Raw genomic sequence first — 11,779 nt, 5'->3', positions numbered from 1 at the left:
TAATTTTTTATAAAATTTTATTATCGGATAATATGTTTGTAAGTAATATATTTTAAATTTTTAAATTTTTAAAAAAAATTCTACAAAATTTTTTGTGAAAAAAAGTCGTAGAAAAGTTTCCACAGATTTTGCTTTCAGCCTTTTTTGCTCTGTGGAGGAGAAGCACAAAATACAAATCACAAATGTTCCTCGGGAGGCTACAAACCAAAAATCTCAGACACACGAGAGAACCAAAATCTCAGAAGACAAACATTGCTTTCGTTATTGATGCACAGAATGAGTCGGCGAAGGAGAAAAGGTGTGTGAGAAACTCAAATCCGAAAAGGTAAGGGATGAGGGTAATTCGGGAAGGAAAGAAAAAAAAAAGAATATAGTATATTGTTTCTCTAATTTCTATAGAACTTTATTAATATTTACTGATTTATATATTAGTGAAATTTTAGGATGTGGTAATTCAAACCAATTAAACCCCAATCCATTCATTCATGCTGACACATATATACAATTAATTTTTATTTATTAATATTAATTTTATTACTAATAATATTAATATTCAATAAATATATATTAATTTATATTTATTAAATTTAATTTTAATAGTATTATTTTATGTAATTTTAATTAAAATTATTTAGATTTAATTATATTTTTGTCATTAATGTTTTGCAATTTTTTTAATTTTATCATTAATTTTTAAAATTAAACATTTTTATTACTAAACTTTTAAAATTTTGAATATTTAATTATATTATTTGCTATCTATCTAATATTATTAGTTAATCGCTAATATGATATATTGAATATTAAGATGGTATATTATATTATATTATCATTTATATGTTATGTACTTATCTGATGGCACATTTGTAATCTTCTAAATTTAAAGGTTGAATGAGAGCTCCGGACAAACATTCCGAAAGGATGAAGGTACTTGCAAAAGGCACTCGATCCGACGCTTAAGTCAGGACAAGCACAAATCTCGATAGTAATAAATAAACAGTGACATACCTCGTTTTACGTGACTTATTTATACTACTTATAATAAGCCTAAGCGTGGTGGGCCTCCTCTAACGTTTATCAAATTAGATAATACGATGCTAAACGACTGATTATGCCTTAATCATGTGTTTGTCCTTGTTAATCATAATTGTCATCTTGATTGTTGTATTTAGTCATCTCGATCGTTGGCCGAGCTGAGAGGTGTAAGACTGAAGCTGCTCTTTCAGGTCCGGCCTCCGACCGAGCTGAGATGTTATCAGGCTGACTAGTTGGGTTACTAACATGGCCGAGTCTTCGATGTCGTGGGCGCAAGGGGCCTTGTAGGTTTGGCCATTTCGGCCGCTGACATGTCTGAGAGTCGTGGCAAACCAATTGATATAGAAGTCCCTGTATTCTGGTCATCTCGATGGTTGAGATGACCGAGACTAGTGCATGAAAACACCATTTGTCTCCACCATCTCGATGGCCGAGATAAATGAGACTACTGCATGAAAAATACCTTTTTTCTAAGTTGTCTCGATGGCCTAGAAGGCATTACGTGCCATTTCACATAATTGATATGATCCTCTCACTACATATTATATCAGTAATTTATATCAATAAATAATTAATATATCATATTAGTCATTAACGTATAATATTAATTAGTAATCAATTAAGAGTGTTAAACGGTTAACTAATAGTAACAAAAAACATGTATTTTTATTTATATAACAAAATTTACAAAATCGTGAAACATGAATGATCGATTGAAGTACAGTTAAGTCGATTATTTAATCCAGTAACATTAATTGAATATGTGTACTACCGACCTTCTTATTTTTTTGGTAAAGTAGGAAAACTAAACAAAGCACACAGCTCAAGACATAGAGTCTCTCCCTAACGGAAACAAAACAAAATCTGGAGGACTCCTCCAAAATACATTGGAACCTAGGTTCCTTACACCCCAACTAGCAAGCGTATGAGCTACTGAGTTTATTTCTCTGGGGATATGACTTACGTAAACTACCCAATCCCTGGCTAGCCATCGCTGAACACGCCGAATAACATCATAGTGCTTGTGCAGATAATCCCTATCCGTTGGCCGATCTTGAAACAACTTAACAGCTCCCAGGCAGTCACATTCGCAGTTCACCTTCCGAAACCCACCTTTCCAACAAATCGAGAGACCCTCCTCCAGAGCCAACAACTCAGCACGTAACGCATCACCAGTTAAGGCGCTTCGCGAAAAGCCCCCCCCGCCACATACCTGCCCAATCACGAATAGCTCCACCCATCCCCATAGCAGAAGTCTCACTCAACCAACTCCCGTCTGTGTTTAACTTGACCCATGGGTGCTCCGGAGGCCTCCAAAGGGCTTGCTCCACCCATAAACGCCTCTTAGCGTTATACACACTGTTCTCTACCATAGATAGTATCATCTTCCGACGGACCGCCGAGATTTGCCAAAGCTCATCATTAAACACCATGTTATTCCTAAAGCGCCAAATCCACCACAATATGATGGATATCGGAATAGCATCCTTGTGCAAGACAATCCCCTTTATCCACTGAAAACAATCCATTATAGAGAAGGACCACCCCACACTGCATCCGCCAGCCGTGAGCACCTCTCGCGAATATAGGCAATCCCGAAGAGCGTGTAGAATGGTCTCATGAGGGCACGAGCAACGCGAGCATGCACCTGACTCGGCCAACCTCCTATCTGCCCGAACCTGATTCGTTGGGAGGGCTGAGTGAAGGCATTGCCACAAAAAGAACTTAATCTTCTCAGGGATCCTTATCCTCCAAAGCTTCTTCCAAACTGCATCCCCCTCCGCTTCCAACCCTGGGGTTAGAAAACGATATCCAGATGCCGCTGTATAGCAACCTGAGATATCACTTCCCCACACAAAGTGATCTAACCCCAAAGGGGATTGGACAACACTCAACTGTTGGACCGAGTTTATCAGTTCGGTCGGAAGAACCGTATACAAGGCATTGAAACGCCACTCTCCACTACTCCAGCAGTCGGCAACCGTTTTGGTAGTGTCCGCAATGTGAACAAAAGGGACTTTCCCACACCAAAGCCCATTACCTGACCAATCCGTGTACCAAAGTGATGAGGCGCCCGAACCAAGATGAGGCTGGAATCCCTCACGGAGTGAAGGCAGGGCCTTCATAATACTCGACCAGATTGGAGAAGCACCCCGTTTATTTTGAGCACACAGGATAGAGTCTCCATGTAGATAGAGGCTGCTGAGAAGTTGAACCCAAGGCTTCTGCGGGGCCGAAAGCAGATCCCAAACTAACTTCCCAAGAAGTGATACATTCACCCTGCGCGCCTCCCTAACCCCTAGGCCACCTGACTCTTTAGGTTGAGTAACAACATCCCAACTCACTGGGGACCAAAATCGTGTATTATCCGCCGTTGCCCAGAGCATACGACGGCAAGCCTGATCAATTCTATTACACACTGCTTGAGGAAGCCACAATGACTGCATGATATAAATGGGAATAGAGGAGATGGTAGACTTCACCAGACACAGCTTCCCTGCGTTATTGAGGAGCTTGGACTTCCAAGCCGCGAGTCTGCCCTGGATCTTATCCATCACATCAGAAAAATCTGCGCACTTCGGCTGACCATGCGTCATGGGGACACCCAAATAACTCCCGATCCGAGCCGTATGACTAATCCCTAGCAGTCCCTCCAACGAATCAATCCTCCTCTGAGAAACCCTTATAGAGCTCACAAACTTAGACTTAGTCAGATTAACTCTCAAGCCTGATGAGCGCGAAAACTCCTCCAAGGTTGACGCCACCAAACAAGCTTGGTCCTGGGAAGCTTGACCGAACAATAAAATGTCATCCGCAAAGAGAAGGTGTGAAAGCGGTAGCCCCCCAGGCGATAGCTGAATCGGTTTCCACCGACCCTCCTGGAGCAACTCAGATATCCTAAGGGCTAGCCGCTCCATGCAGAAAACAAACAGGTATGGAGATAATGGGTCTCCCTACCGCAGGCCACGAGACGGAACAAAGGACGGTAAGGAACCTAACCTTCTTATTTAAGTAATATATAATGTAATTTTTATTTATATATTAAATAAAGTCATTAGCCTATTGATTTTAATTAGTATTGTTAGTAGACTTTAAAGGTGGGGTTAGATTCCCACTTTCAAATCTTTATTATATCTTAAATTTTCGTAAAATTTGGAGGGACTTATTATAAATGAGAAGAAGGTTAAAGATTCAAAAATATTTTTTTATTTATAAAAATCAAAATCATACAAATGTATATTTAAAGATAAAAGTTTAAACATATAAATTAACAAATATAACGACATTAGTACGTATGAATTTAATTACAAACTTTATAAATTATAAAGACTTTTTTTTAAGTGTTTTTAACTATCGAAATCTAATTAAATACTCCATAAAACTGTAACAACTTACAAATTAGTTTAAAATATTACTTATTTTCATATAAATTCAACAAATTTATCAAATATGACAGTTTGTGATTTTGATCTCTTAAATTTTAATTTCATTATTTTATTAAATCAGTTTTATAAAATTTTTAACTTTAGTCTCACAGTTAAATATTTATTTTTTGATCATTAAAATTGTAATATTAACTAAAAATAGTAACTAACATATTATAAAAAGAAAATCCTCTTACATAAAAATAAATGAGACTTAAATATTTTATCTAAATAAAAGAGAAAATAAACTATATCCAAACCAAAGAATATAAAAATAGAATAATAAAAGTTTTTGTTTATATAAAAAAAATGTGTGATAGTGTACATTTTTATTAATTATTGTTCATTTTGTCAATAATTGTGGTGTGGTGATTTATTGTTATTTATTATTGAGAAACTCTAGAATTAAGATTTTTTTTTTAGTTTTAGTCTTTTAGGAATGTTTCTAAACAAATGTTTAGTTTGACTTAGAGGGGAAGGTATATGACCTTTCTTAAAAAATGGATTTCATAAGTTTTGTGATACTCTCTACCCCAACATAATATATAATAATCGTAAGATAAATTAGAATGAATAAAAACTTTCTTAATTAGATAAGTCTCAATTAACGAAGAGGTAAAGGATTCACATTCACATACATAATCATAATTCACTTGTGAAAATTACAGAAGAAATAAAGTTAAAGGTTTTCCAAAATAAAAGAAAGAAACTAAAGTCATAAACTAATCCTAGCTATGCCCCGATGTCACATATCCTATCAGAGCACGCCTAACTAAAGCCTAAGCTTCATCACCAATATCATCATGTTGATGATCACCTACAACACAATTTAAACACATACAAAGAATAACAAGGGAGTGAAAAACATCTCACTCAGGTTCAAGTGGAGAAATAAAGGTTAAACAACACACACAAAACAAACATAATACAAGTCACAAGCACAAATCACGGATAAACAATACACATACACAATCAGTATCACAAGCACACTCATTTATCATGTAATGATGTCAGGGACTCAACTCATAAATGCATGCATGTAGTGCTAGTCACATATCACATATCATTGGTGTGCTGCCTAAATAACACACCTAAGGTAGTCTAGGAGTTCATGTAGGGAGCTACCCATACACTCTCAACTAGAAGGATGTACTGTTAGGGTCTGATCGGGATAGCGAAGCTGCGCAAGTTACGTCTCGTGCTCACAAACGGGCAGAATTGAGACATTCAAACCGCACTATACCCTAGGACTCCCCAAGCTGTTACACAAGGAGGGTCTTCCCTAACGGTGTACTCCATATCGTACCCGTCATATAGATGCACATGATACATGTCACACACATTCAAACTTCATGGACTCATCACTTTACTTGTCATGGGATTTCATGTCTTATCTCATTTCATCATGTTTCACATTCTCATAGTCATAGTATTCACAATAGCATGTAATTCACATCATGTCTCATGTCACTTGTTCACATTTCACATTTCTCATAGTCATACTCATAAGATCATCGTTTGGAGATTTTTGTCCTTATCATGCTCATAAAACACATCACTTATGCTAACACAGTAATAAGGCAATTCCTACACAATTTGCACCATTAAATAAGACATAAAACATGTAAAACATCATAGGGATCACGCCTGGTGCGTCCCAACTTGCGTCTGGCGCATTAAATGTCGCACTAAAAGTAGAGCATCACGCCCTACGCGCCCTAGGCGCGCCCAGTGAATTTAATGTCGTGCCTAAAGAAGAGAATCCCGCTCGGTGCAGCTTCACACGCGCTCGACATGGCTTTCCTGTGCCCAACGCAACTTTCCTGAGCCTGGCTCAATTTTCCTGGGAAACTATTAACTATTTGCGCTTGGCACCCTTAATGCGAATCTACACTTTGCAATCAAACAATTTTTCACAACAAACATGGAATCATATAAATCAATCGGTAATAATCCTTCAAATAACACCTAGAACATAAATCCATACTCAATTTTACATAAAATACCTCAATTCGCATCAAAAGATCATATCTCTATTTGTTTCTGACAAGGTTTTCCACAAGAACCCACAGAGCATTCTAATTCATATCAAAACTCATCTAATTTTGAAATCAAACAAATATTCATGCATCACATCCAACCAGAAATCCAACAGAAAACTCATATATTAAAATAGAAAACTTTTATAATTTGCTTATTCCTAAAGCATGCATCAGGCAAGGGATTGTGGGTCAATCTTGATACCCAACAATTATTCTCACACCCCCGAGTGAGATTTCTCACTACCCCTTACCTTGATGAACAGAAGATGATGAAGCACAAGTGAAATCGGGTTGGTTCTCTTCTTCAGGTTCCCCTTGATCTTTAGAAGCGTAGAAAGAAAATGAGTCAAGAAGAAGTAAATACGTCAAAATGACTTGGTAACCTCTGACAACCTCTCTTAACATCATTTTGCTTAATTAATAAAATAAATATTAATAATAAATATCAGAAGACCTCTACGTCCCTCCTTCCCTTCTTATCAAATAAATAATAACATAATATAATTAAAATACAACTCTTCCCCTTTAAGCAAATAACATAAGCACCACAAAATACATTTCACAAAATTACCTTCATAATACTAATCCAAATAATAATCACAAATCATGTTTTATAAATACAATAGAGCTTATATAATTAAATAAATAATATCAAAACTATAAAATAATCACATTAAATATCAAAATAATATTTACAAATCATACTTTATGTCAAAATAATGCTCATATGAATACTTAAGTAGTACCAAAAATACCAAATTAAATACATTAACATATTGAAATAATTTCTAAAATATTATTAATATAAGGTAGGAAAATTAATCAGGGTGTTACAAGTTCAATTTCTTAAGTAAGTTATAAAGAGTTTAGAGAGAAAAGCTCTGGAGTCATAGTGAAACGTTTCTCCTTCAACTTCACAAAATTTGTTATACCATTTCCCTTGGAAGCAATTGTAATTGCTCATTGGTGATTCAAGCTTCTAAGAGAGAATCAGAGTTGTTATTGGTAATGGTGCGAAGTTCTTAGAGTTTCAATTTTCTCCTTTTTCCTTTGATTCTCTTGGAGCTAAAAGTAAGAGAAGCTATAAATCATTTTGTGTAGATATATATGTGTTATTTGAAATTGTTAAATCTCGTGGTTGTGTGGATGATTGAAATTGAATTACATGTTGTGGAGTTGTGTTGTTCTTGAACAAGTGCAAGTGAATCCGGTGAATTTGGTTTTGAATGGTTGCATGTTGATTTTAAGGTTGGATTTGAGTTAGTTGTAGCATCTTTGAATGTTTTAGTACATTGCATGCTTGGATTCTTCTGAATTTCAAGTGGATGAGTCAAATTTGTGATTATGCCAAGTGCAAATTTCACCATCACGTTAGGTATGTCTCTTCATGGTGTCAAACATGGCTCAAATCATGAGTTTTCTACTTTGATCGTGTTGTGCATGAGAATGGTAATGTTAGGCATGAGGGGTGAGAAATGTCTCTGACTTGATTATGTTGGATGTGGTTTAAATGGTATCAGACATGAGGAGAGAGAAATATCTTTGATTTGGTGACGTTAGACCCTAATGGAAAAGGCATCAAGCATGACCCAAACGGAGGCTCTACCTAGACGATGTTGGGTGCTAATTTAGTGACATTAAGAGTGAGTTAGGCAGAGACTCTCTACCTAAAATAAGGTTGGGCGTGGAGTTCAGTCATGCTAAGCATGAAAGCAATAGAGACTCTCTGTCTCATCTACGTTGGGCGTAGGTTAAGGGACATTGAGCATGAGCGAGCCCGAGAGCTCACTATTTCAATGACACCAGGTGTAAAAAGAATGGTGTCGAGATGATTAAATGGTGGAAAGTTGTGTTGATTTGATTAGCTAAGGACTAAAGGAAAGGTTGTTTAAAAAGTTGGATATCCTATTTTGAGGATATTGATGTGGTGCTCAACGAACCCAATTGTTGAAAAATCCTTTTTATGAAGTTGACCCTTGAAAGGGATTGTTGGGTCTCCTCTATGACCTTAGTTGGTGCAGTATGTGGACAAGGTTGAGGTATACCAACTATAAGCGACCATATTATAGGGGTTAAGTTAAGTTATACTAATTATAAAGTGACCAATGTTTATCTGTATATGGGCAAAATCGAGACATACATGTACAAAGTGACCAATTAGATTAACACACAAGGTCAGAGCCAAAATCCATAACTAAGTACTAGAAGGGACGTAGTATTTGGAGGGTAATCAAGAAGTTAATCCCATAAGAGGCTCAATTATGCATGCTAACGTATGTTGTGGTAGGCTCACGCCCAAGTTGTCCTACCTTGATATGAGTACTAGACCTTCCTAATTTAAGTAGAAAAGTCTGAGAAGTTATGTTCTTGTGGATTTCTATCTAAATTGGTTGTTAATCTACCCGAATCAAAAAGATCGTGTTGTTGTTGTCGCCACCGGCCCAAACGGGCCTCGGCGGTCGCGAAGACGGTCGAGCTCGCTTTTATTTTAGTTTTGAAAATGTATTGGATTATTAGAACGACTTGTTCTCAAACTGAGACCTTGTCGATCTTATCCAATTTATTTATTAAATGTCTCACCAATCCATGTTAATCCCAAGCGGGACCCTCCATGGATTAGTGGTTTTCGTAGTAAAAAGGGTTCATGGAGTCGCCACCAATGTTTTACTCAAAACATTGGAAAAAGGGATAAGGCAATTGATTTTATAAATCAACTTCGGCCATTACAACCAGAGTTGGGTAAGGGAGTCGGTTACGCGTGGGGAAGGTGTTAGCACCCCACAACGCCCCTTTCAGGTTCCCTATGACAGATTATTTCTAAAAATAATAGTACAAAATTATTAAATTACCCCTATTTATTCTAAACGATTATGAACAAGATATCTACATGGCGAATAAATTAGAGATGCTATGCAACAATCAGAAAGCAGTAAAAGGAAGGATTTTGAAGAAGAAACCTTTGAAGCGTGCTTTTATATATTTCGTAAAACTGGGAAGCTTTTTGGCGTTCCCTCGCTCTACAAGCCCGCTCGCTCCCTCCTATAAAATTTTGACTACGGAAATCCGGAGGATTTCCCTTCGACTAGGTTCGATCCTCAAGCAAAATGGCTCGGGGCTCAAGAACTTCGTCGGATCAACTCTCCGAGTGATTTCTAGGGCAGAACACTGCTCAAAAACCCAGAATACTCAAGGAGAGGGTTGAAACTATGTGTAAAAAGTGTGGAATGACGTCCAATTGACGTCATATTTATAGGGAATAGGCGCAATACGGGCTACAGAATCAATACGGCCGTATTTTGTTCACTGCGGCTGTATTGAAGCTTCAATACGGCCGTATTGATTTCAGTACGGCCGTATTGAAGTTTCAGAAACTTCAATACGCCGTATTGAGTTCACTGCGGCCATATTGAAGCTTCAATACGGCCGTATTAAGTTTTAGTACGACCATATTGGGCTTCATTCCCTCCACTTCCTTATTTTAAGCTATTCTAAGACCTCTAGACCTACAGAGAACCCTCCTAGGGCCTTCCAAGAGTCCTTCTGGCTGATCTTCCTTCAGTCTTCGAGAGTCTTCAAGCTTTATTTCCGACCCGGACAATTTTAGGGGTCTACAGCTGCCCCCCCTTTACTTAGTCAAACGGCCTTTTGGTGTACCGATTGACAAGTAAAGGAGTTGACCCAATTGTCCGGGTAATGTGCCAACCTTCTGACTTGTAATGTCTTCTGGTGGAAAATTGTTGAGTAGCCTCTCCAGGTTGATGCATACCTCGGCGCTTCTGACAACCTCGGTAGCTAAGTTTAACACCAACGTGTCTCTGACGACGCTGATGGCTGAGTATTGTCTCTCCAGACCTTGAGTATTGTCTCTCCAGACCTTGAGTACTGTCTCTCCAGACTTTGTTTGAGTATTGTCTCTCCAGACTTTGTCTGAGTACCGTCTCTCCAGACTTTGTTTGAGTATCGTCTCTCCAGACTTTGTTTGAGTATCGTCTCTCCAGACTTTGTTTGAGTACCGTCTCTCCAGACTTTGTTTGAGTATCGTCTCTCCAGACTTTGTTTGAGTACCGTCTCTCTAGACTTTGTTTGAGTATCGTCTCTCCAGACTTTGTTTGAGTATCGTCTCTCCAGACTTTGTTTGAGTATCGTCTCTCCAGACTTTGTTTGAGTACCGTCTCTCCAGACTTTGTTTGAGTACCGTCTCTCCAGACTTTGTTTGAGTACCGTCTCTCCAGACTTTGTTTGAGTATCGTCTTTCCAGACTTTGTTTGAGTATCGTCTCTCCAGACTTTGTTTGAGTATCGTCTCTCCAGACTTTGTTTGAGTACCGTCTCTCCAGACTTTGTTTGAGTACCGTCTCTCCAGACTTTGTTTGAGTATCGTCTCTCCAGACTTTGTTTGGGTTGTCTTTGACGACCTAGGCAACTGAGTTTTGCCCTCTCCAGGGTCTGCGTCCGTGTCTTCTGATCACTTCGGCAATACGTGTTTACCCTCTTCAGGGATTAGTGATAGTTTTGTCTCCACAGTCCACGATGCTGCTTCGACGGTTTGATTTTGATTTTGGTGCCACTGAGGGCTGGATAACGCAGGGATCCGTCTAGGGGATGTGCAGTCATTCATAGGTTTTTGTGCCCCAACTTGCATTGCTTAGTTGGTACCCATGGGGAATTTCTGTTTCCTTTGGGTGTAGACACAGATGCTCTTTTTGAATTGAGCAATGCCTTATGTTTGGCTGACGTCCTTTGACGTTGGTGGAGTATCCCGGTTTATCCTTATTTGGGTATCTCTTTTTGATTTTCTGATTTTTGCTGCCTCTGTGTAGGCTGTTATCCGCTGGGGATTCTGGATGTTGATTTTGTCTCCACAGTCCACGATGCTGCTTCGACGATTGTTTTTGATTTTTGTGCCACTGAGGGCTGGATAACGCAGGGATCCGTCTAGGGGATGTGCAGTTACTCATAGGTTCTTGTGTCCCAACTTTCCATTGAGTAGTTGGCGCCCATTGAGGAATTTCTGTTTCCTTGGGGTGTAGACACGAAGATGCTCTTTCTGAGATGAGCAGTGCCTTATGATTGGCTGACGTCTTTTGGACGTTGGTGGAGTATCCCGGTTATCCTTATTCGGGTAACTCTTTTTAATTTTTGGATTTTGTTGCCTCTGTGTAGGCTGTTATCCGCCAGGGGATTTTGTCATTGGTTGTGATTGGCCTCTTCTGTTAGGCAGATCATCTTGATGTTCAATGATAGGCTGAGAGCCGGATTCCGCTTGGGGAATGATTAT

This window comes from Cajanus cajan, chromosome 1, assembly GCF_000230855.2.
Source record: "Cajanus cajan strain Asha chromosome 1, NIPB_CcT2T_4, whole genome shotgun sequence".
Classification (NCBI taxonomy): Eukaryota; Viridiplantae; Streptophyta; class Magnoliopsida; order Fabales; family Fabaceae; genus Cajanus; species Cajanus cajan.
Note: the sequence above shows the minus strand (reverse complement) of the source record.